The sequence below is a fragment of the Triturus cristatus genome, chromosome 10, assembly GCF_964204655.1.
Source record: "Triturus cristatus chromosome 10, aTriCri1.1, whole genome shotgun sequence".
Classification (NCBI taxonomy): domain Eukaryota; kingdom Metazoa; phylum Chordata; class Amphibia; order Caudata; family Salamandridae; genus Triturus; species Triturus cristatus.
Genome location: NC_140593.1, coordinates 158,590,249 through 158,617,209, shown reverse-complemented (window position 1 = coordinate 158,617,209; position 26,961 = coordinate 158,590,249). Strand labels below are relative to the sequence as shown.

The 26,961-nt window shown below is 44.1% G+C and overlaps 1 protein-coding gene across 3 annotated transcripts in view; it reads right to left on the bottom strand.

Moving 5' to 3' along the window:
- LOC146789135 (diacylglycerol kinase delta-like) overlaps nt 1-25,780 on the bottom strand; it is a 688,844-nt gene extending 663,064 nt beyond the window's left edge. For all 3 annotated transcript variants that reach the window (XM_085630711.1, XM_085630705.1, XM_085630706.1), the window contains exon 1: nt 25,547-25,780. The gene's annotated coding sequence lies outside the window, so the exon portion shown is untranslated. The remainder of the gene's footprint in view (nt 1-25,546) is intronic.
- Nucleotides 25,781-26,961: the final 1,181 nt, after the last annotated feature.

Sequence of the window (26,961 nt, the reverse complement as noted above, 5' to 3'; positions counted from 1 at the left end):
CATAAACTTTTTCAAAAAAAGTGCCCTACTGTTTCTAGTTGTGCATGGAAAGTTTCAGGGGTGATCCGTCAAGCAGGGGCCGAGAATAAGGGGGGTTCAAATAAAGTGTGTTTCCCATTTTAAATTCCCACAGAGATTTTAGTCAAAAACTACAGCCTGAACTGCTGAATGGAATTGCACCAAATTTGGAAGAAAGCTAGTTCTCGGTCCAGATAGTGTGCTGTTTGTGATTTGGTGAAAATCCGTTCAGTCTTTTTGAGCTATTCAAAGGAAAACAAATTTGTATATTTAGAGGCACGGACCCTCTTTAAATCCAACTGATCTCGTGCTGAGATCTGATCGGTTACCAACACTTCAACCAAGAAGTGTTGACAGGCATTTTGGGACTTGGACTCAGTCATGTCGCAAGCAAAAAGGCAAAACATAAGAGAAGAGGGCAGGCTAGGAATACCTTGATCCCCTAGGCCTGGTGCTGGGGTCCCCCAGGGACCTCCACCAGGTCCAAAAAGCATTATTTTTAAAAATCATGAACATTTAGTGAATCCCCATAATGGAAATCCCAGTGTGGTTTTCCACGCTTGTTTGTATTTGAGCCCCCGGGTGGGCCGGGTCCTGTGGGCATATTGATTTATATTTTATGGGGAGGGGGCGCGAGTGGCCTCCCTCCCTTGACCGATATGGGTCCCGGTGGCCGCCACCTCCCCAGGGCGAGGCCAATGTGTAAATATGAATGGGCCTTCTGTAGGCCTTTAACGGCCTGGGGAATGCCACCTCGCCAGGGCAAGGCTGATTGAGGTTAAAGGGGAAAGAGGCAGCGTGTCACCCCTCCTGTTCAACCACTCACATCCACTCACATACCCACGCAGCCACTCATACACCCATACAGTCACTCACACGCCCATTCACAGACCCATACAGCCACTAACACGCACTCACAAACCAAAATAACCACTCACACACCCAGTCACAGACCCATACAGCTGATCACACACTCACAAAATGATTCACATACCCACTCACACACCCATACAGCCACTCATACACCCACTTACAAATCCATGCAGCGACTCACACACCCACCTACAGACCCATACAGCTACTCATAAACCCACCCACACAGCTACTCATGCACCCACTCACAGACCCACACAGCCTCTCATACACTCACTCACTGACTCACAAATCCTCTCACACTCACTCACACACCCTCAAAACTACTCACACACCCACTCACACTCCCATACAGACACTCACACAACCACTCACAGACCCATATAGCCAATCACACACCCACTCACCGACCCATACTGCTACTCACACACCCACTCACAGATCCACAGACCATAAATTTGATACAATTTATCGACAGTCGGGCCACACCCGCAGCTTAGTTGCTCTTCTAGACGTCCAGACTGTGCCCATTTGAGGAGTGAATTTAAGTCCCCTAATAGCTCATCAATGCCAGCTACAAAGACCACTAGAGTGTTGAGGAGTACCAGCTGTATGTCCATTTGTTTCTGATTGGTACTTAAGAGCCTCAAGAGACAGCTGCATAGTGTTCAGAAGAGAGGACAACACGAAGCGTCACCCCTGGCAAGGTTGGCCCTGTCTTCTGTCTTTGTAATCTAGCTCAGGGCCTGCCTTCCAGCCATGTGGCCCAGGAGGGGCAATAGTTCCCTCGGGTGGCTCTGCAGCTATGAAGCCAGCATGTCCTTCCATTCTTGAGTGCCAGGGTACGAGAGCATCCCCATTGCTCCTTCCTGGTGCTCTTGATGCTTCAAAGTTGGGAGACGTAATTTATCACTACTGTGCGGTGAGGAGAGCTGAAATGGGGAATGCTGCAGATCCATAGAGGAATCTATTCTGGGGTCTGATCTGAGGTCTGATTTTTCAGTCCCAAATTGACTGCATTATCCTCCTGGATTGGGATTAGAGATTCCTTTAATTAGCGATTCTGAAACGTTCCATTATAGCTTTTGGCCTCTTGCGGGTTGCGTGTATCTAAATCCCTGCTTGAGTCAGCAGGAGAGTTGGGATCAGTTTCCCTTGTTGATGTAACGGGGGAACTGGAGAGCCTCACTGGCTAACCCGAGCCCGTCTTCTTGGGCCATCGTCCCTGTCTGCTTCGGTGCAAACTGGGCTTGTCTGTAGATAGTAGGCCCAGTGACATTGGGTGACCTAGGCCTCACCCGATCCCCCGCCCCCCCCACCCAGCCTGTCTTCTATGGGGGTGCTAGGTTGCTGAGTGGAGGCCTTTCTTGCTTGACTGCCAGCCTCTTGTGGCTGTTAGGTGGTGGCAGGCCTCAAAGCCAACAGTTGCTTGATAACAGAGAGGAGCCAGCATCTTTCAGAAAGCAACATTACAAATATATTATCTTGGCTTTGACCTTCACACTCCTGCTTAGTGTATCCTGTATTTTTGTCCCAATTGAAATTAGTGGCGACCCTGGCTGTGGTTGTGATTGAGTTTGTGCTGAATACAACCTCCTCTTGCATTTTCAGACCTTGTGGAGAGAGCCCCCCTTGTTTTCCCAGACCTCATTAGGGGTCTTCGGTAGGTCTCCCATGGCTGGTGTTGTTTAGTGCAGTTGTGTTTGCTGTTATAGTGAAGGGAGAGCAAGTGTCAAGGTGCTATGGGCTCCCCTGAACCTTTATGTGAGATGTGCTGTCCACTCTGTCAGTTGGGCAGCCACTCACACACCCACTCACAGTTACATTCTACCACTCACACATCCATGCAGCCACTCACACACCATAGTCACTCACACACCCATACAAAACCACTCACACACACACTCACAGACCCATACAGCCACATATACACCAACTCTCAAAGGTTACACGTTGCAGTTAGGAAATAAAGTTTAAAAAACCTTTGAAATTCACTAATTAAATAAAGATTACAGGGATGTTATAGTTAGTAAAGAACGTTAAAAAAACTGTAGAAATTCACTGAAAAAAACAAAGGTTACATACACGCTATAGTTAGGAAACAGAATTTAAAAAACCTTAGAAATTTACGAGAAAAAAAAGCAAGGGTTACAAGCACATTATAGTTAGGCTCAGATTTCCCATGCACAAAACCATAGTAAGTCAGCAGGTATAGTTACCTGAGCTAACTGTAAGTTACGCCCCCTCAATGCACTGCTTATGACCTCACATATTACATCAATCATGACATGCTCAGTGATGTCACTGATAACATCTCAAATGTCATCACTGATAACATCATTCACGGAACAGAACCACTTACACACCCACACAGCCACTCACACACCCATACAACCACTCACACACCCACTCACACACCTAGGGCTCGAGAGTCAATAAATAAACCTATTTGAGGAGAGGGTGTGCGTATGACCACCTCCCTGAGCCAGTTTAGGAGCCGAGGACCAAATCCACTGAGGCCCATCGTATTCATTAAAGAGGGGGAGGGGCATGCAGCCCTCCCCCCAAGCGAATTACGCCCAGGCACCCATCCTGTAGGGATTAGCACGATAATCAAAGTGGAGTAATGCGCGTGGCCAACCTTTTTCAGCCGATTATGCCCCCAGGGAGCCCATCCCATGGGTCCGACATAATTTTAAAAAGGGAGGGAGGCACATGGCTCTCCTTCCGTGAGCCAACAAACGCCCTGGGGAGTCCATCCCATGTGGCTGGCTCACTCGAATATATGACGTTACAACGCATACAATTACAACGCATGCTTTTACAATGCAGTTATTACATCGCAACTACCATTACATCTCATGATTTTACAACACATGCCATTACAACGCATTTTTTTAAACTACTATTACAATGCATTCCATTACAACGCATACCATTACAACGCATACCATTAAAATGCATAATACTTTTAGGGTAACAGTAGGGTAACTGTTGGATAGTGTAGGGTTAAAAATTACTATACCCACTCCAGTGAGTGCAACAGTAGGAAAAGTGTTGGATAGTGTAGGGGTAAAAATTACTATTCCTGTGTAACCCAAAACCCATACCCACCCTAAAACTAAAAAGTCTCTATTACTTACCTTATAATGCGTTGTAATGCCATGCGTTGTATTAGTATGCGTTGTAATGGCATGCATTGTAGTCACATGCGTTAATCTTTAAAAAATGTGACTCATGCAAATTTGAGGACCTGCCTCTTACTGGTTGCGAAGCAGCTTTATTTAAACTTACTTTGACTTCTCAGTTTACTTTCTCCGGTATGCTGGTTCATCGGCCCCCAGGACCGTCCGGTCCTTGGGTATCATCATTCCCAGACTTAATTGCCCCCTATCTACTTAAAATGGCTAACTTCACCATTGTAGGTGATTTAAATCTCCATCTTGACAATACTGAGTGCACAACTAGCAGCGCATTGATTTCGGATCTGGCTGCTATCTATGAACTTACCACTTTGCAATAGGGGCCCGACGCATATGGCAGGCCACCTATTAGATCCCATCTTTTCTAATTTATCTTACATTCAATGTCCTCCTGCCTTTCCCTTGTGTTGGTCAGATCACTTTGCGGTCAAGTTCTATTTTACTGACCCAGAGAAGTTGTTTACATCGGTATCTGGATCACAATCACAATCAAGGAACTGGGGAAAATTGGATAAGGAAGCATTTAATCGAACCCTGTCCAATATTGCTCCCATTATGGATTCAATATCAACGTCTTCTTTGGAAACTATTTACAGTTGGATTTCTAATGCAACTGATGACTGCCTTCCAACTTCTGTTAAAAAACTGCATAACCATCGTCCCCCCCGCTCCGTGGTTTACAGAACAACTAAAAACCGAAAAAAAGTAAATGTAAAGCATTGGAAAGATGCTGTAGGAAAAACTATTCCCCAGAATCCAAAATTATATACAAAATCGCCTTAAAAATATATCAAGTTCTATGTAAATTGGCCCGAGCGGAATATGTTTCCTCCACTATTTCCAATGCAAAGAACTGTTCACGTACTTTGTTTTCTATGGTCAAAACGTTAGCTGGCTCTGATACTCAGCCTACTTCTCCTATTCTAGATGAATCACAATGTAACACTCTCGCTAACTTTTTTATAAATAAAGTGGAGCAAATATATCTAACACTAGATAAAACTAGACCATTGGCGCCTATTCAGTCAGCCCCCTTGCCAGAGCCTATTTTTTCTGCTGAATTGTCCACAAAACTGGAAACGTGCTCACCTCTCAATATTAATTCTTTTAAAAAACAATTTAGGCAGCCTTACGTCAGGGTGTCCTTATGATCTCCTTCCTGTTTCTGTATTTCAGCAACTTGAGTTGCCATCCTTAAAAATTATTATGGAGCTACTTAACGCTTCGCTCAAAGAGGCCATGGTTCTGCCTGATTGGAAACATGCCATGGTCCTCCCACTTTTGAAAAAGGCTATTGCTGACCCTGCCCAGTCATCCAATTTCAGGCCTATCTCCCGGCTCCCAATTTTTTCCAAAATCTTGGAAAAACATGTTAACCTCCAACTAATAGAGTTTATCGAATCCTCTAAATTTCTGCATTCGACCCAGTCTGGATTCCGAGCGGGTTTTTCGACTGAAACGACTTTTCTTGGTGTCACTGAACTGTTACGGCAACATTTAGATAAAGGTAACACTGTGGCCCTCATACTGTTAGACTTGAGTGCTGCATTTGACACGGTCTCTCACACCGTGTTAATTAAATCCTTGCAGTCTCTCGGTATTACTGGTACGGCACTTGGCTGGTTGTCTTCTTTGTTATCCAAGCGGACTTTTCAAGTCTTTTTTTCTAGGGCTGCGTCAAAATTCCACTCTCCTCCTTATGGGGTACCTCAGGGGTCAATTTTAAGTCCTCTTCTGTTTAATGTATATGTACAACCTTTGGCAGCGATCGCAGAAGAGGCTGGGTTGTCTATTTTTTCGTATGCTGACGACACCCAAATTATTTTTTCCCTTTTTGCAGAAAAGCTGCCAGGACCCTCAACCCTTCAAGTTGGCTTGAGTAATATTGCATCTTGGATGCAAATCAATCTACTAAGCTCAATGGTGAAAAAACTGAGGTCCTTATTCTAGGGAAAAATAAAGACCTGTGGGGTCCCCAACATTGGCCCAGTACAATGGGCCCTTTACCTGTGCCCACCTCTCAAGTCCGCAACCTGGGATTTATCATTGATAGCAATTTATCTATGAAGCAACATGCAGTAAAAAACTGCTGCCACCTGCTTCACCATCTTAAAATGGTTGAAGAAAATCATCTGGATGCTCCCTAGTGCGACCCAAAAGACCGTTGTCAAGGCCCTTGTAACATCTAGACTGGACTACGGAAATATTCTTTACTTGGAAACAAACAGGGATGTATGACGTAAGCTTCAGGTGGTGCAGAATTCTGCCACAAGACTGCTTTGCAAACTTCCAAGAATGTCCTCTGCTTCTAGTGCCTTGAGAGAGCTACACTGGCTCAGAGTGGAAAATCGGACTAAGTTTAAAGCTCTGAACTATATGTTGAAGATCAAGACAGGTACTGCCCATCAATACCTGCAAAACCTATCAGCCCTCCCGCCTGTTGCTTTCCACAACTCAACAAAAATTTGTGGTTCCTAGGGTCAAGTTTACAAGAATGGGTGGTCGCTCTTTTTCCTATCTTGGCCCACTCTTGTGGAATTCTCTCTCCATATTGATTCGTAGAGAAACACTTTATACGAATTTCCGTAAACTACTAAAAACTTGGTTGTTCAATCAATAATCTTTCACTTCCTTGGTTCCTTCAGCTCTGCGCTGGGAACCCCTTTTTGGGTAGCTGTGCGCATTATAAAACTATTTTAACATAACATGACATAACATGTGTTGTAATGGCATGCATTGTAATGGCATGTGATGTAAAGTCAGTTGCGTTGTAACAGCTGCGATGTAAAAGCAGTGCGATGTAATGACTGCGTTGTAATGGATGTTTCCCGCTCACTCATTTTGTCCCAGGGAGCCTACCCCCGGGACAATGTTTCCCTCTCTGCAAGAGCGCAGGCAGGGAAGACTCGTCTGATCCCACCCTGGGAAAGTGGCAAAAAGCCTCCCGCTGAGTGGGAGCAGACATTTGTTTCCTTGCCCACGCTCTTACGGTCTAAAAACATCTGCTCCTGCTTAGCGGGAGTTATGCTGGCTCCTGATGCGCCCAGGTTGGGTACATGCATGGAGCAGGCGGGGCCGCTGGGGCCCTGGACTCCACTCGTGATCTGCAACATAGTGTCTTGAGGGTGCCCAGACTGGGCACCAGGGCACCCACCTAACGCACTGGGAATGGGGCCCCTGGGGCCACTATTGGCTCAGGAGGGGGTCCACAGACCCCTTCCCGTTTGAAAAAAAAAAGGTCTAGTGCATGATGTCCCCAGGACCCTGAAGGCTTGAATAGAAGGGCTGCATACCCCCTTGCCTCAATAAAAAAACCAGACCTGGGTGATACGGTTCCAGGGGCCTGTAAATGCTCGGTGAGAGGGACCATGACCACCCTCCCTAATATTTATAACAAATATTTATAAAAATAGAATTGCTGACTCCTGCCAGTACCATCCATCAAGAAGGGCCCAGAAAAAGGGGGCCCTAAAACATAATTTTGAATGTTAAATTCAAAGGAAATTTTGTGACGTGATACAGAAAAAAACAGCACAACACAATTACACCAAATTTGGCAGAAAGTTAGAACTTTCCTCAGAAAGAGTGCTTTTGTTATTTGGTGTAAATCTTTTAATCCGTTTTCTAGAACTTTGCTTTTCCAGATGTGCTTGGGGTGATCATGAAGAAGTTTGATTTTACAGATGTGCTTGGGCGGGTATGAAGAACTTTTTTTCCCCATAGTTAATTTTGGTCATACAGGACCAGTACCGGTCCTGCGGGACCGAATGATCTGATTGGCCGGCCGTAACCTGAAGAAAAATGTTGCTGCCACCATTGCAGGGCTCGGTGACTCGGTCCCCATGTCCTGAGTTTAGTTAAAAATTTAATTTTAGAGGTGCAGGGTAAGGAAACCCTGACCTCCTGGCTCTTCAGTCAAACTTTTTTTTTATTGAAAAATTGTAACACGAGTAACACAGTACTACCTTGGACCTTGCGAGACTCTCCTTGAAGTACAATAGAAGTCATACCACAGGACAATGCAAGCTTCACTGAGTGAAGCTTGCATGGTCCTGCGGTACTACGGAGGTGACACTTGGTCAAAACATTTTTTTTTTTAAATATAGCAAAAATATTGGGTCTGGGTTTGAGGGGGGAGTTTGTCCGTCTGTGGGTGGTTGAGCGTAGAGACAGACGTTACAAAAACTATACTCAGCAGGGAATATATTTTTTAAAATATTCACTGAAAAAAACAAAGGTGAAAGTGACATTATAGTTAGGCATTGTAATAAGATTTTAGCTTACGTTAAAAAAAATTGTCACTGAAATTATGTAATTTAAAGTGCTATGAGTGCTGACATATGTGATGTTATGAGCAGTGCATGGTGGGGGCGCAAATTATAGTTAGCTCAGTAAACTATAAATGGTGAATTTCAGTGTTTTTTTTTGTTTTTAAACATTAGGTTTTTCCCTATTTCAACACCTGACTATAGAGCCACTTTAACCTTTTTTTCAGTCATATATATAGATATATATATATATATATATCTATATTCACTGGAAAAAACATAGGTTTCACACACGTTATAGTTAGGAATTAGCATTTAAAAAACCTTGCAAATTCACTTAAAAAACCATAGGTTTCACACATGTTATAGTTAGCTGGACATTTCACTCATGAAAAACCATTGAAATTCCCCGTTATAGTTAGTGCAGGCAACTATAACTCACGCGACCGCAATCCTCTGCTGATGATGTCAGATATTACATCACTGTATTTAGACACTTATTTACCCATGTCTTCTTCCATTCATTTTTAGCTATACATATATTACAAATATTTTTTTTTCAGAAAGACACATATGTCATCAGTGATGTAATATCTGACGCCATCAGCAGAGGATTGCGGTCGCGTGAGTTATAGTGGCCTGCACTAACTATAACGGGGGAATTTCAATGGTTTTTCACGAGTGAAATGTCCAGCTAACTATAACATGTGTGAAACCTATGGTTTTATAAGTGAATTTGCAAGGTTTTTTAAATGCTAATTCCTAACTATAACGTGTGTGAAAACTATGGTTTTTTCAGTGAATTTGTACGTTTTTTTAAATGCAAAGGTATGTATTTGTTTATTGTTTTTTAAGGTTTTTCACCGTGCGCATACCGTACATGAAGGCACCGTACGCGCGCTGTGGGCACGCAGTGCGCTTGGCGCACCACACGCCCACGTTACGCAGTTCGCTGAAATTTTCTGTTTCTACCGTACGCGCACGCTACGCGCACTCCGCGATTTTTCGAAACAAAATTAAAAGAAATTTTGGCCCTTGGGGGTCCTTCTGTGACCCCCTGACCAAGGCTAGGGGGTCAGGAACTGTCCACTCTGCCCCCTTTTCACGTTCTCCACCTTTGTTTTTCACCCCCTCAGACTGCGAGAGACAAAATGGCGGCCGACACTTCCTGGTTTCGACCGATTCGAGTGTTTACTAAGATCTAACAACCAATCAGAATCGCGCTCGCGCACGGCAGCGTGCGCGTACGGTAAGTTTTACTGTACGCGCACGGTGCGTGCTTATACATATATATATGCTTTTAAATGCTATTTTCTCAGGCAATACTGAACAGATTTACACCAGACCTGCAAAAGGCACATCCCTGACATGAGGACTACCTCTCTGCCAAATTTCAAGTAATTCTGTTCAGCCATTCGGGCTGTAGCTTGGACTAAAGGTCCTATGGAAAAATGCATGGGGAAAACGCGTTTTGGGACCCCCCCTTTTTCTCAGCACCCGCTTGACGAATCCCCCCGAGACGTTCAGGGAAGGAGCGGAGTGGAGCGCCCCACCTATTTTGAAAATTTCGCGAGGATTCGTCAATCGGCGCCAAAGTTATTCCAAATAGAATGTTGCGGATTTCCTATGGAAACACGATCCTAACTATAACTATCTACTGGCGACCGCCAGTAGATAATATGTATATAGATATATCTAGCTTCTATCTACGGATGCACTCGCTGTTGTATTCAGCTGCTTGGTGGAACTGTGTTTTGGGAGATTGTTGGCGTGCCTGAACCACCGCTGCCAGCGCCTGTCATCCTGCCAGAGCGCCGACTATGGAGTCAGGAGTGCCTCGACCATATGAGGGACACCCACATTTGTCTGTGTGATCGAAAACCAGCGGCTGGCAAGGGTAGCAGCTCAGTTTCCGAAATAACAAATAGTGGCCACCCACATGAGACAACACTAAATTGGGCTAAATGACAAAGGCCATTAAAGACTTGAATAACGTAAATTGAAAAATGGTGAATTATGGGACATTGAGTCCCCGATTACCTGCTATTCATGACGATGCAAAATGGGTCGTTTCTGATTGGTTCTTGCCCCACCAATGGAGTGTTTATTAGTAAGGACTGAAAGCTGAGCGGAATTTTAAATGGTTTTAGCACTGAAGAAGGTAACAAACCGAAATGAATTTGCGATAATAAACCGTTTCTCAAGATTCCCGGAGTGCTCTGCATCTTGGAGTTGTTGTGTTACATGACGGACTCACCTGCCGTCTACGGATGCACCCGCTGTTGTGTTCAGCCACCTGGTGGAACTGTGTTTTGGGAGATATATATATATATCTATAAACGGTATATAGATATATCTATCTATATATTCACTTAAAAAACCATAGGTTTCACACATGTTATAGTTAGGTGGACATTTCACTCGTAAAAAAACAATAAAATTCCCCCGTTATAGTTAGTTGAGATAACTATAACTCGCTCGCCCGCAATCCTATGCTCATGACGTCACATATTACATCACTCATGACATGGTCAGTGGCATCACTCATGACATCACTGATGACATCATCCTTGTGATAGAGTGGCGGTCGCGCGAGTTATAGTTATCTCAACTAACTATAACGGGGGAATTTCATTGGTTTTTTACGAGTGAAATGTCCACCTAACTATAACATGTGTAAAACCTATGGTTTTTTAAGTGAATTTGCAAGTTTTTTTAAATGCTAATTCCTAACTATAACGTGTGTGAAACCTATGGTTTTTTCAGTGAATTTGTACGGTTTTTTTAAATGCTAAGTTATGTATTTATTATTATATTTTTTATATATTTATTTTACAATAAACTACGTATTAACATTTTTTTTAATGGTTTTTCAGCGTGCGCGCACCCCGCGATTTAAATGTTTTTTTCTGCCTTCGTGGTCCTTCAGGGACCCCCTGACAAAGGCTAGGGGGTCAGGAACTCTCTACCCTGCCCCCTTTTCACGTTCGCCACCTTCCTTTTTCACTCTCGCACTCAAAACAAACAAAATGGCCGCCAACACTTCCTGATTTCGACCGATTCGAACGTTGACTGACATGTAACCACCAATCAGAATTACGCTCGCGCACGTTAGGGTGCGCGCACTGTGCGCGCACGGTACGCGGCTATAGATATGTATGTGCTTTTAAATGCAATTTTCTCAGGAACTACTGAACAGATTGACTCCATATATGCAAAAGGCACATCCCTGACCTGAGGACTACCTCTTTGCCAAATTTCAAGTAATTCTGTTCAGCCGTTCGGGCTGTACCTTCGACTAAAGGTCCTATGGGAAAATGCATGGGGAAAATGCGTTTTGGGACCCCCCTTTTTTCTCAGCCCCCACTTGACGAATCCCCCGAGACTTTAAGGGTAGGAGCTGAGCGGAGCGCCCCATTAGATTTGAAAATTTCGCGAGGATTCGTCAACCGGCGCCAAAGTTATTGAAAATAGAATTTTGAGATTTCCTATGGAAACACGGTCCTAACTATAACTATCTACTGGCGACCGCCAGTAGATAATATATCTATATCTATATCTATATATATACATATATTATCTACTGGCGGTACAGCCCGAACGGCTGAACAGAATTACGTGAAATTTGGCAGAGAGGTAGCCATAAGGTCAAGGAAGTGCCTTTTGCAGGTCTGGTGTAAATCTGTTCAGTATTTCCTGAGAAAATAGCATTTAAAAGCATATCAATATCTATACGCGCGCACCGTGCGCGCACTGTGCGCGCACCCTGCCGTGCGCGAGCGCAATTCTGATTGGTTGTTAGATGTCGGTAAACATTTGAATCGGTCGAAACCAGGAAGTGTCGGCCGCCATTTTGTCTCTCGCAGTCTGAGGGGGTGAAAAAAAAAGGCGGAGAACGTGAAAAGGGGGCAGAGTGGACAGTTCCTGACCCCCTAGCCTTGGTCAGGGGGTCACAGAAGGACCCCCAAGGGAGAAAAATTCTTTTTTTTTTTTTAAATTGCAAGGTGCGCGCAGCGTGCGCGCACGGCACGCACTGCGAACCGTGGGTGCTCGGTGCGCGAAGTGCACCGTGCGCCCACAGCGCGCGCAGGGTGCGCGCACCTCGCGATTTAAAAAAAATTAAATAAAATTCACGGTGCACGCACGGTGAAAAACCTGAAAAAAAAAAATTAATACATAACTTAGCATTTAAAAAACCGTACAAATTCACTGAAAAAAACATAGGTTTCACACACGTTATAGTTACGAATTAGCATTTAAAAAACCTTTCAAATTCACTTAAAAAGCCATAGGTTTCACACATGTTATAGTTAGCTGGACATTTCACTCGTAAAAAACCTATGAAATTCCCCCGTTATAGTTACTGTAGGCAACTATAACTCACGCGACCGCAATCCTCTGCTGATGACATATGTGTCTTTATGAAAAATAAATATTTGTAATATATGTATAGCTAAAGATTAATGGAAGAAGACATGGGTAAATAAGTGTCTAAATACAGTGATGTAATATCTGACGTCATCAGCAGAGGATTGCGGTCGCGTGAGTTATAGTTGCCTACAGTAACTATAACGGGGGAATTTCATAGGTTTTTTACGACTGAAATGTCCAGCTAACTATAACATGTGTGAAACCTATGGTTTTTTAAGTGAATAAATATATATATATATATATATATATATATATATATATATATATATATATATATATATATATATATATATATATATATATATATATATATATATATATTTCTATACATAGAGATATATATAGTTTGCTGGTAAAAGTATAAATGTCTGTGTTACTAGATATAGAAATGTAAATAGACACACATATATATATATATGTAAATATAAATATAAACGCTCCACTGCTGTTTACACAAACAGAAAGGACCAGCACTCCCGTTGGCATTCAATCCAATTTAGGATTTATTTCGGTGCAAACTTAACAAACAGACGTGTTTCAGCCGTAGCCTTCGTCAGTGTCGGTTAGCGTCACTGAGGAGAGAGTCAATATTGACAAGGTGCATCAAAACAAAGAAAGGATTACACATGAAAATTCATTAGCGCCATATTGAAATGTGAAAACCAACATAATTGTAATTCATTATTGTTAGCAGTCATTATATACAATAAATTGCTGTCCTATTTCATGATTTAAGTATAAAAGATACTAATTTATAATTTCACTCCTCCAGGAAATTATTATTCTGCTCTACTTATCTTTATTTATATTAAAGAAAAACGCACATTATAGTCATATGTTAGCGTTTTAAATAATAATTCAAAATGTGAAATTTATTATACAGCCCTGAATGGGCTTTAAATTGTTTTGATGTCAATTATTATAATCTTTCATTTTCGTGCCGAATTTTTAGAGAATGCTGTTCTAATTAATTTTCATCATAAGTGGGTTACCAATTCTTCTCCAGCGTTTAGCCCATTAGGGGACTTGGTCTGGAGTTCGATAATATATCTCGACTCCAGACGTCGTAACCTCTTCTCTCTGTCTCCACCTCTGATTTCATTGGGGACACAGTCTAGACAGAAAAACTGTAATAGTGATCTGTTGCTGTTGTGGTGACTAGCAAAGTGACGGGCAACTGGATAGTTTCCATCCTTATTGGCAATTGCCCTTTGGTGTTCCAGCACCCGCATCTTTACTGCATTGACTGCACTGCCCATGTAGCGATAGCCACATGTGCATTCCAAACAATAGACCACATGTGTCGTGGTATAGGACAGCAATTTATTGTATATAATGACTGCTAACAATAATGAATTACAATTATGTTGGTTTGCACATTTCAATATGGCGCTAATGAATTTTCATGTGTAGTCCTTTCTTTGTTTTGATGCACCTTGTCAATATTTACTTTCTCCTCAGTGACGCTAACCGACACTGACGAAGGCTACGGCTGAAACGCGTCTGTTTGTTAAGTTTGCACCGAAATAAATCCTAAATTGGATTGAATGCCAATGGGAGTGCTGGTCCTTTCTGTTTGTGTAAACAGCAGTGGAGCGCTTATATTAGCGGTTCGCCACCGCTGGACCGGGCACCCGCTCTAAGAAGAGTGCGGGTTTCAGACGGCGAAACAAAGGAGCGACGTAAATAAATATATATATATATATATATATATATATATATATATATATATATATATATATATATATATATATATTATCTACTGCCGGTCGCCAGTAGATAGTTATAGTTAGGACCGTGTTTCCATAGGAAATCTCAAATTTCTATTTTGAATAACTTTGGCGCCGGTTGACGAATCTTCGTGAAATTTTCAAAACTAATGGGGCGCTCCGCTCAGCTCCTACTCTGAAAATCTCGGGGTGATTCGTCAAGCGGGGGCCGAGAAAAAAGGGGGGTCCCAAAACGCATTTTCCCCATGCATTTTCCCATAGGACCTTTAGTTGAAGGTACAGCCCGAACGGCTGAACAGAATTACTTGAAATTTGGCAGAGAGGTAGTCCTCAGGTCAGGGATGTGCCTTTTGTATATATGGAGTCAATCTGTTCAGTAGTTCCAGAGAAAATTGCAGTAAAAAGCATATACATATCTATAGCCGCGCACCATGCGCGCACCCTAACGTGCGCGAGCGTAATTCTGATTGGTTGTTACATGTCAGTCAACGTTCGAATCGGTCGAAATCAGGAAGTGTCGGCCGCCATTTTGTTTGTTTTCAGTGCGAGAGTGGAAAAGGAAGGTGGCGAACGTGAAAAGGGGGCAGGGTAGAGAGTTCCTGACCCCCGAGCCTTTGTCAGGGGGTCCCTGAAGGACCCCGAAGGCAGAAAAAAACATTATATTTTTTTTTTTTTAATCGCGGGGGTACGCGCACCGTGCGCGCACGGTGAAAAACCATTAAAAAAAATAATAATTTAATACGTCGTTTATTGAAAAATAAATATATAAAAAAAAATAATACATACATAACTTAGCATTTAAAAAAACCATACAAATTCACTGAAAAAACCATAGGTTTCACACATGTTATAGTTAGGTGGATATTTCACTCGTAAAAAAACAATGAAATTCCCCCGTTATAGTTACTTCAGATAACTATAACTCGTGCGACCGCCACTCTATCACAAGGATGATGTCATCAGTGATGTCAAGAGTGATGCCACTGACCATGTCATGAGTGATGTAATATGTGACGTCATGAGCAGAGGATTGCGGGCGCGCGAGTTATAGTTATCTGAAGTAACTATAACGGGGGAATTTCATTGGTTTTTTACGAGTGAAATATCCACCTAACTATAACATGTGTGAAACCTATGGTTTTTTAAGTGAATTTGCAAGGTTTTTTAAATGCTAATTCCTAACTATAACGTGTGTGAAACCTATGGTTTTTTCAGTGAATATATATATATATACACACACACAAAAATAATATGAAATAAAATATGTTAAGGGGATATTGAAATGTATGAAAATATCTTCTTGCCAAAATAATATACTACAAAATAAAACTATGTTAATTTTAAAAGATATTTAGAAAAACAATTTTTTGAAAAAGATGTATTTAAAAAACAATGTCATAACAAAGAAGCAATAACTGTGCTTGTTGTCAGGTGTATGTAATTGCAGGTCACTCAGTGAAGAATCCTGGTTCTATCCTCAACAATACCGATGGTGATGTGGGGCTGCCACAAAGCAAGTTACAAATATGACCATTTCTAATCAACAGAAATGTTTGCCCTTGTTTCTACTTAGCTAATAACATAGTGTGTACTTGTAAAGCGCACATTCACCCAAAGGTATCTTGGCACTGCCTATGAGATGTTTAATGTTACCTAACTCAATGGTACTCATTTTATTGACCTCAGAAGGCTGAAAGGCTGAGTGGACCCACTGGGATTTGAACCTGTGATCATGAGGTCAAACACAGGTCTCAACAGTGGATGCTAGTCATGACAAAATGATCACCCTTTTTCACAAATTAATTTGTTTGTGGCACAAACGATGTGTTGCCTAAAATATGCAAAAAAGGCTGTTTGGCGGAACTAATGCAGTTCCATGTGATGGGAAATAAAATGTATTGAAACAAACCTTATTTCTGTTGATGAGGAAGAATCATTTTGCTGCGAACGCGGAAGTTGCAGGTTTTCTGTGATTCTACACGACCTTTCTTGCTGCTTAGAATGCAGTCCATGCCACTACTGAAACTCTGCCCTCACTCCGCGAGAGTTGAATTACACTCAGGGCGCACTGTCCCGTTTGTGACACACCTTCAGCTAGGTGCGGCAGGCAGATACAAGGACAGTGCGTCCTATTACAGATTCTGTGAGCTTGTGGCTGCCTCGGCGGCAGCGCATTAGTGAAAGGAGGAGCGGCTGTTTGACGCAGCGTCCCCAGCCTTCACTTTTTAGGCAGCACTGCCCTGCAGTTCAAAGTGGGGACAGAGATCCCACTGCAGGCATGTGCAATGAGTGACTGCACCCACCTCCAGGGGTCCATGGGGCTCCGTCACCCTTTCAAAGAATGCCATTTGGGGGCGCACTGACAGTGTGCCACCTGGCCTCCTGATGGCCTCTGTGCCTGCATCCCTAGTATATCGTTGGCACAGAAACAAAGTGTTTCCCTCATTTTTATGGGGCCACAACTTCATACAAATGAGAGAACACTCCTTTAGGATAGCGCTGGTTCTACATTTGTGCATGCACCAGCTGTATTACGGAAGCGGCGGCGCAAGCATTTGCAGGACTTCTGTATTACCAAAGTGCCTTGTGGGCACAGAAAGCAGGCACACATGCCTCTTAACCCCAAGGCCCTATAACATAAAGTTTAGTTAGATGCTCTTAGGTGTAAAAGGTTTTAGGCATCCCAGGATTCCAAGACAACAACCTGTCAACATGGCCGGACTGGGAACCGAAGCCGGCCCTTGCAAACTACTTGGCCGGCCCCCCTGGGGGGAAAGGGGTGTGGCCGAGCGGTTTGCTAGATCTGGTTTCGTCTGATTTTGTTACAGGGGGCTGATATTGCCGACCCCCGGTAACGAAAACGGCCCCCAGGGGCCCAAAACCGTCCCCCACCCTGGCGATCCCCCGGGGAAATGCCCAGTGCCCGCTACGGCCAGTCCTGCCATGCCTATCAAGTTGGCCAACCAACATAACTCTGGCATTTGATTATCCAGATGCGCGCTTGGATGGCATGATAAGCCATGGGAGCCAGGTAGATGAGCCCAGAGGCGCGTAATATTTATTTATAATATATGGGATTCTGCAATCACTCTTTAAAAGCCTGTCTCTAATTTCTTTAGAATAGGCGACTTGTGACACACCTAGTCACCTATTAAAAAGAAATTACGACAGAACTCAACTGTAATAACTTATTACAATTACGTTCTGGCATCAAAAAAGCCTGCTGCCAAAGCCAGCAGCTGAGCGAAACAGGCCGTCAAGTCATAAAGCACAACTAAAGCAGCTGTTTAAAGAATGAAAATGTTGCTTTTCTTCTGCCTTTTCATCTAGCTGTACATTGACAGGTAGAAAGCATATATGCATGGCATCATATTTATTTGTTGCAGTCCTTAGGAAATTATAGAAAAGTTATAATCTTTCTGTATGTTTCTAAATATTTTTCAAAAACTGACATATTAAACTGATGCTATTTTCTTTTTTGCCGCAAATATTTAACATCTTTTTTGAAGTGTTTAATTTTGCACAAGTGATTCTATTTTTATTATTCAGGATTACAAACATGCTCTTTCTTTCATATGAAAGTGATTTAAGTGGTTTGTGGAAAAAGGTGATGGCATGACCTTGTATTATAAGGAATAATCTACCCTCTGCCATACATGATGAGGATAATGCAGGACACCTTGGCCTTTCGCATTGTTCCTCTATATCAGTGATACTAAAAGTACGGCCTGGGAGCCACTTGCGGCCCTCTTGACCTTGACTTCCAGCCCCCCTGGTAAACAGCAGCAATAGCTGCTTTTTACTTCATGAGCACTAATATTCAGAATTGTTTTTTAAACGGGCAAGCATTTATTTGCAGGTCAAATGAAGTTACTACGGCGGCGTCCTGCACCACTTAAACTTTAGTTAACCTGCAAATAAATGCTTGCATGTTTATTTAACATTTATTTAGATCTCCTTACACAATCCCTGATCCACCCAGACCTCTTACCGTGACCCTGCTGGCATCAGTGGGGCCCTCTGCCACACCACATACCATACTTTGTGGCCCCTGGGCAAATGTTTGCGAGTACCCATGCTCTATTAGGTTACTGAACTCCTTGGTGACTTGCAATCAATGCAATGTCCTTATAATGTCCGCATGTGGGTACTTTATTCCATATATTTCAGTTTTTATGTAGCACACCAGTAGTCCAGATAAACATCAGAGCGCTTTACATCTTTATGAAGAAACAATGAAGCAAAAAGTTTGAATATTTGATTGGACGACCATACAAATAATTGGCTAAAAATGTGTAGGAGTGTAGCATTTTGACAGTAATAGGTATGGATAACTAAAAGTAAACCACAAAAGGTCACAGACATGGTGAACAAACGGTAAACCACAGAAAGTCACAGACATGGAATACAGTCAGAACACCAGAAAAAGTCACAGGCATGGGGAAGAGGCAGTAAATCACAGAACGCCAAACGTGCAGAAACAGACAGTACACTATAGAAACTCTCAGGCGTAGAGAACAGGCAGTAAACCATAGAAAGTCACAGGCATGTAGACCAGGTGGTAAATCACAGCGAGTCAAAAGCATGGTAATAAGCAGAACAACACAAAAAGTCTCATGCCTGGAGACCAGGCAGAACAGCACATACTCAGGGCACTGCCTTTGGGAAGGTGTGAAATACGTTAAAGGCTCAGAAGAAAGTGTTCATTAGCTGATTGGAGGGTTGATCACAGTGCATCATTTAAAGGGTATCCCTGCTTTTTTTTGCCTTCTGCACCTTTTAGGGCCGCACCCACCAGAAATGCTAATTTACAACATTTCAACCCTTTTTTAGGTCAAGCCTAGCGCAGCGCGCATGCGCTACCCTATGGGGAGGCTTCATGTAATCACACCAAACTTCTCTGTGTGGGTCAGACTCCTCCCACACATTTGATTGGCCTTTGCGTGTGTCTTTCAGTAATGAAAGCATGCAAATGGCCAGAGGCGGGTGCATGTCCCACCTCTTCTTGAAATGTTCACGCCCATAGCGTTTTGGTGTCGGTAGCAAGCAGCGGCGCGCATTGTAGCAGCTGCATTCCTCCCTTGTTGTTGTGGATCATGTTACTAAATAAACACAGCGCAATCGCTTTCACTTTCGCAGCCGCGCTGTGTTTTGTTTTGTTACTAATGTCATGAAACCAGTCGAGCAGCTTCTGTGTCTCCAAACTGGGCAGCAGTACTTGTGTGATTTCTTCTTCAGACCTGCCCCCACGGCAAATTCCCCGAGCGCCACCTGCTTATCAGCATGCATAGAACCGGAGTGATGTTCCTTAGCACCCACGAGCCTGACCTGTCATGTTCATAGACTCGATTGTGGCCCTCGCATCATTAATGACATTCTAGCCCCAACGCATATCTTAAATATGAGGGAAACAAACACAAAACAACTGGCAGCAAAACGAGTAATGCTTTACCGCCCAAAAGTGTCGAAGATCACACCTACACTCCAAATAAAAATGATTTCAGACATATTTTAGAAAGGTTTAAAGGCTATGGCCTACCAATGTTTGAATCAAATGGTCAAAATAAGAGTGGGCAATAGGTTTACTAATGAAACAACTTATGCATACGTGGCTTAATTACAATAAAGATATGTTCTGCGACTATACAAGACTTTATATGTTAGCACAGACTTAGTGGTTTTGTCAATACGTCAACAAGTATTCCACCCCTCCAACTACACACCACATGCCTCAGATCTCTGGTTACAGAAAGCCCGTCCAGTCTCATGATTTTTTTTATTGGAATACTGAAAACGACACGTGCACTCCCCCCACAAACGCACCCCTAGCCTATCAAATAACCTGATATGATAGTCTACAGTAGGTTAACTTAATAACATAAATTCAGCTCAGCAAATGTCTCAACGTATTTTATCTTTAAACATGTTTGCTTAATTATATGATCGATTGTTGATTAAAACTTATGAGAGACTGTTTAAGTATTTTATGACCCACATAAACAAATGCGGCTTTATACTTGTCAAGTAATTTTACATCAAGAACACAACAATAAAGTTTCTAGCACTAGGACAAGACAGCAAGAGAATTAAAATGAAAAATATATTTGGCATTCAAATGATCTTTAGTATACATACTTGTATGTTTTTTCATGATGTATTCTGGAATTGCCGTCTTTTGGCAGACATTAATGTTGTGCATATTTGTGATTATTGTTAAGGTGACAGTTTTGCTTTACATAATTCAATGTTAATGGCAAAGCATGGAAAGAGGCAACAATGAATTTTCTGGTGTATCGAATGTTGGCGCTTGGGCTGGGCTCAGCAAAGTCGCTTTATTGCAGACATTATTTAGTGCAGTTTGCAGTATTGTGCCAGTTGTATTGGAGTAACTTATGTGAATTGAGTCCAAGTTACACTTTTTTGCTGTCATTGTATTTGGATTGCCGGCCTTGTGTCAATACTTGTTACACCCACTTTGGCAGCGATTGCTCTCTTATAAGATCCCAAAGGCGAGACCTATTGGCTATGCCAATGCTTGTTTAAAATATGTCAGAAGTTTTCGATGCCACAAGAATATTACTGGACTGGTGTTAGAGTAGTAAATAAGCTTCCTGGGCTCTATTGGAGTAGGCTATACGTCCACAAATATTCTAGGATTGGGGTTAGAATAGTAAAGTAGCTGAAACAGTGTCCACAAAGCCTTTGGCCGCCTTGCTGAGATGGGAATCGAAGAGGGAGGAGGGAACATCTAGTGGCGGTTTAGGATAAGTGGAGGAAAAAGGAATGTTAGCAGGTATATGGGTGGTGGGTGGGTGCCTGCATGTAGGCAAGGTGAGTGGCTAGAATTTTTTTTAAAGAAAGTCACATACCTTGCTTTGCTGCACATCCGACATCCTCCTCACTTCGGTCCCTTAGCTCTGAGTGCTACTGCTTCAGCCAATTCCATTAACCAATCCTGGTGCTACTCTCATGCTTGCAACCAGCATGAGAGAAGCGCAGGGAAGGGATGGAGCGGGCTGGCTGGATGCTCCTTCAGCCCTTTAGGCCTGTGCTTGGTCTCCACCCAGCTTTCGAAGACAGCTGAGTGGAGAGCTGCAAAGTGCGCATGTCACTTTGGCAGAAGCAAGAGAGCCGGCCAAACTGACATGCGCACTTTGAAGCATCCAGTTAGCTCCTCCAGTCCTCTATGCTGCCAATCGGCAGCAGAGGAGGGCATACCCCCATTTCTCCCGGATGGGGGCAGCCTGGCAGCTGTGGCGCGCCATCTGAAAAATAAAATGGCATTGAAATAATTTCATTGCATTTTATTTTTCACGATTAGCACCGCTGCAGCGGGCGGGGGGAGGGTGCCGCTGCCCGCCTTCATGCAGAAATTGCAGCTGAATGTCAGGAGGAAAAAGATGGCACACGATGAAGAATGACAGGATAAGAGTGCCCAAAAAAGAAAGAAAGGAAGACAGGGCATAGGGCAGAACAGACGTCATGGTTCAATGTACCAGAGAACTGAAGAGGCCCTGCAGTGAGTGACGTCACAATACATCACAAAAACCCACTGACATCATCAAAGAAAGCAACATTCTAGAACGCCTATTGTTGGTGATTGTTGGAGATGCAGGACTGTGCAAAGACAATGTTTTTTTTTAATCCCATGGATAGACTCTGAAGTGGTTTATTGGTGTTTTTTTAAGTGATGCGAATACCAACCAGCTAGGACGTGCCCCTGGCGCCAGCCCTCGGGGTGCAAAGCCCATTCCCAGGCTCTGTCGGGTAATAATGCAGCTGTAGTTTTCATTTTCTAGCTTTAATCTCATCCCAAGGAGATTGCGCCATGGCTGCTTTTAGACACATAAAGGCTCTTCGGTCCTAAAAGCATATTTTGAGTGCGGGTGCTGCAGAATTCTGAGTGTAAACACCAGGAGTGCACCTCGAGTGCCTTCTGAAGAGCTCTGCAGCCTGAGGGGTGGCTGGAAATCCATCACTCTATCAGGCCTGGATCACAGATGCCTACAGATGGCATGTGGTGGGCAGCAAGAAGGTTTTTAAAGCTTTGCTGCGCACCATTGGATGGTTCGCTGGCACTGTTACTCCTCGGCCTTGTGATGGATTATCTTTGCACTCAGAGGGTTACTATGGGTGCCGTATACCGTGTTAGTCCTCCCAGCATGAATGAAGACAAACACGGCGTCGCCATGCAGTCCGCACCCTGTACATTCCCAGCACACAAGCCTCTCGTGTCTGATTGTTCTGCATGCATTGATGCCTGTCCTAGCCCACGCGCCATATAGGAGCATGAATCATGCAGTCCTGACAGTGCCGCGCGCGCTCCAGAGGTGGCCCGATCCAAAGAGACGCAGGGACTTCTTGCGTCGCATGACTTTCAAATGACTTCTAAGCGCCAGCCGCAGGCTGATGACTGACATCCTGGCTTAGCAGGTGGCTTGGGAGAGGAAGGTCCACACACCTGTCTCATACACAAGAAAAGGCTGACCAGGACCCACTGACATACAGAGAAGATGGATGGGTGGATGGATGGGTGGGTGGGTGGATGGATGGATGGATGGATGGATGGATGGGTGGGTGGGTGGGTGGGTGGTTGGGTGGATGGATGGATGGATTGATTTAACTATAACCTTCGATTGCATGGATGGATCTGCATAAAATGTGACATTGTCATTCTAAATCCGCCAAAGTTCATACAGTTCCGTGCAAGGGGAAAAAGTTGAACGTTGTGGGGCCCAAAAAATGTGCTTGGCCATTTTAGCTCTGGCAGGACAATGTGCTTGCGCCTTCAACAAAACCCACTGAATGAACTCACATGAAACTGCATGGAAAGTAGAATTTTACTCAGAAACATGCTTTTGTTTCTTAAGTTTAAATGCACACTGTAGTGTTTGGTGTATGTGTTTACAAAAAAGTCCCGGTGGGATTGAAAGGTTTAGCAGAACTTTATGTAGCTAGCTGCTGTTTATAGTCACGATTCAGTGATTGGTGACTCATGTCAATCACATTTGAATATTTTGAAAAATGTGATTAGCTGTAGAATTTTTCTCTCACCATCTTGAAAATCGTAAATCAATTCTGATTTGTGGCTTTCACGCTGAAGAAAGCCACTTTCAACAGCAGTGGGCAGCGCCATGAAAGGTGGCGCACCGAGCCCAAGGGAGTTGTGCGGGGGTTCCCAGAGGCGAGGAAAACTCACATGGAAGAAAATAACACTGCCAGAAAATGTACCGCATAATGTTGACAACGCCGCCATAAAATGAGGTCCTCCATGCCACATAATCCTAGTAGCCCTGCCAATGCTAAAGCTGTACAGAGTAGTATGAATGCCGTCAATATAATGATGTATATCGCGGTTCACAGGCAACTGTGAAATATTTTGCATATTTCATGCTTCTCTGTAAAATATGTTTTCTTTTTACTACTGCACTTTGTGCGTACATATTAATGTATGGATACATATAGGTATTGATATGTGTCACTGAAAACTCTAAATAGAAATTACAGCACGCTTCATATATTTATGAATGCATTGATAGGCAGGTCAATAGATAGAGACAGGTAGGTAAGTAGATAGATAGATAGATAGATAGATAGATAGATAGATAGATAGATAGATAGATAGATAGACAGGTGGGTGAGTGGGTGAGTAGGTAGGTAGGTAGGTGGGTATGTAGGTAGGTAGGTAGGTGGTAGATAGATAGATAGATAGATAGATAGATAGATAGATAGATAGATAGATAGATAGATAGATAGATAGATAGATAGATAGATAGATAGATAGATAGATAGATAGATAGATAGATAGATAGATAGATAGATAGATAGATAGATAGATAGATAGATAGACAGGTAGGTGAGTGGGTGAGTAGGTAGGTAGGTAGGTGGGTATGTAGGTAGGTGGATATGTAGGTAGGTAGGTAGGTAGGTATGCGTGGACCGTTGAGAGGAGGGTAGAACGGTTGAGATAGATGTATGGTTCTGTAGATAGATCAGAGTGTGGCTGGGTCGGTGGATGCATTGCTAAACATAAACGGGCAGGGAGACCATAGATAGAGAGCAGTGCCATTGACAGATTGGTAGTTGAACAGAAAAGGAGATTGATGTATCCATACATGGTAGATAAATAGGCAGAAAAACATGTGTACATGTAGACAGCTCTAAAGGTACATGGATGGATAGATGAATGGATGGATGGATAGATGGATGGATGGATGAGTAGATAGATTAATGGATGGGTGAACATATGGACAGTTAATCAGATTGATAGGCAGCTAGCTAGATAAACATGGGTGGATGAGCGCAGTGCGGAATGGGTGAGTGAGATATAGAGCTCAGTGGACAGGTCAGTACGTAAGTAGCTATGTTGAAGGATGCATTGATTGATGTACAAAGGCACATAGATGAAAGGTGGGGGGCGAGGGGCAGATTGGTGGGTACGCAGAACATTATATTGGTGACTCCAACCTAGATAGATAGATAGATAGATAGATAGATAGATAGATAGATAGATAGATAGATAGATAGATAGATAGATAGATAGATAGATAGATAGATAGATAGATAGATAGATAGATAGATAGATAGATAGATAGATGTTTTCTAGGTGCGTGCACAGTTGGTGGTTGAAGCTATAGCTTATAGCTGAAGGTAGGTGGATGGATTGGTGGGTGGGTGTATGGGTGACTGGTTGGGTGGATGGCTGGGGACATACACAGTCGGTGGATGAAAATATAGATGCAGATAGATGGATGGATTCATGCATGGATGGATAGATGGGTGGATGGATGAATGGATAAATGGATGGATGGTTGGACGCATGGATGGATGGATGGATGAATGGATACCTGCATGGATGGATAGATGCATGGATGAATGGGTGGCTAGATGGATAAACAAACAGGTGGGGAGACCTGGACACGAAGAGATCAAACATGCCCAGACCGCGGGGATCCCCACGCAGACAGACGCCCGCTGCTCTCAGCACGTTTCCTGCTCGCTGCGCACGAGGTGCTGTACTCGCCTGTTTTGGAATCTTCGGCTACGGGTCCCTCCTGGACAGGAATGCGCTGCTCTCCCCTTCCGACTGTTCATGGCACTAGTAAGCACAGAGCCAATGGCATCTCGGGCCGATGTTACCCTCCAGGTAGGGGCTGTGGGAGATCCCGGGCTCCGCGCACATCCACCAGGGCTGCTCCTGTCGGCTCGCTCACCCTCCTCCTCCTCCTCCCAAGGGCTGCTGCAGCCTGTTTACCTTATTAGCCCCGGGTCCTGCCGAAGCCTGGCGCGTTCAGTCCATCGAGCATCCTGTGAATGTCAGCCGGGCAGGAGCGCAGCATCCCCCTGCCTCCTCCTGCTGGGTCAGACAGGTTCTGCACTGCTCAGCCCCGTCCCCAGCAGCAGCACTGCTGTCAGATGCAGTCCCACCTCAGGCTCGGCTCTTCTGCTGCGCACGCCTGCTCAGCCTGTGTGCCTGTGTCCGCGCCTGCTCAGCCTGTGGTGCGCCTGTGCCCGCGCAGAAGCCTCGCTGATGGACACACCTGCCGGATGCGGGACGCGGACACCCCAAGAGGTCTCAGCCTGGGAGACGCACCATCATCGCACGTGCACCGGGCGGGTGCTCTTATTGAAACACAAACTGCATCCCGATCAGTGATGGTGCTGGGACCCCCCTGGTCGAGGCCCCCATCCTTTCGCAAGATTCTACCCCACCCCCTTTTTCAGTGTGCAATAACAAGCATGAAAGTGCATGCACTGCTGAGAGAGGAAATGAAGATGCTTGGTGTCTGCTCAGACAACGAGGGGCTCAGGAGGGAAGATGACCGGGATCCCTGGGGATGAAGAAGGGAGTGTGCTGAGGGTCTGCTAGGGAGGATAGAGGGAGGCTGCTGCGAGTCTGCTAGGGAGGATAGAGGGAGGGTGCTGAGGGTCTGCTAGGGAGGATAGAGGGAGGGTGCCGAGTGCCTGCTAGGGAGGATAGAGGGAGGCTGCTGCGAGTCTGCTAGGGAGGATAGAGGGAGGGTGCTGAGGGTCTGCTAAGGAGGACAGAGGGAGGGTGCTGCGAGTCTGCTAGGGAGAATAGAGGAAGGGTGCTGAGGGTCTGCTAGGGAGGATAGAGGGAGGGTGCCGAGTGTCTGCTAGGGAGGATAGAGGGAGGCTGCTGCGAGTCTGCTAGTGAGGATAGAGGGAGGGTGCTGAGGGTCTGCTAAGGAGGACAGAGGGAGGGTGATGCGAGTCTGCTAGGGAGAATAGAGGAAGGGTGCTGAGGGTCTGCTAGGGAGGATAGAGGAATGGTTCTGAGAGTCTGCTAGGAAAGATGGAGGGAGGGTGCTGAGGGTCTGCTAGGGAGGACAGAGAGAGGGTGCTGAGGGTCAGCTAGGGAGGATAGAGTGAGGGTGCTGAGGGTCTGTTAGGGAGGATAGAGCGAGGGTGCTGAGG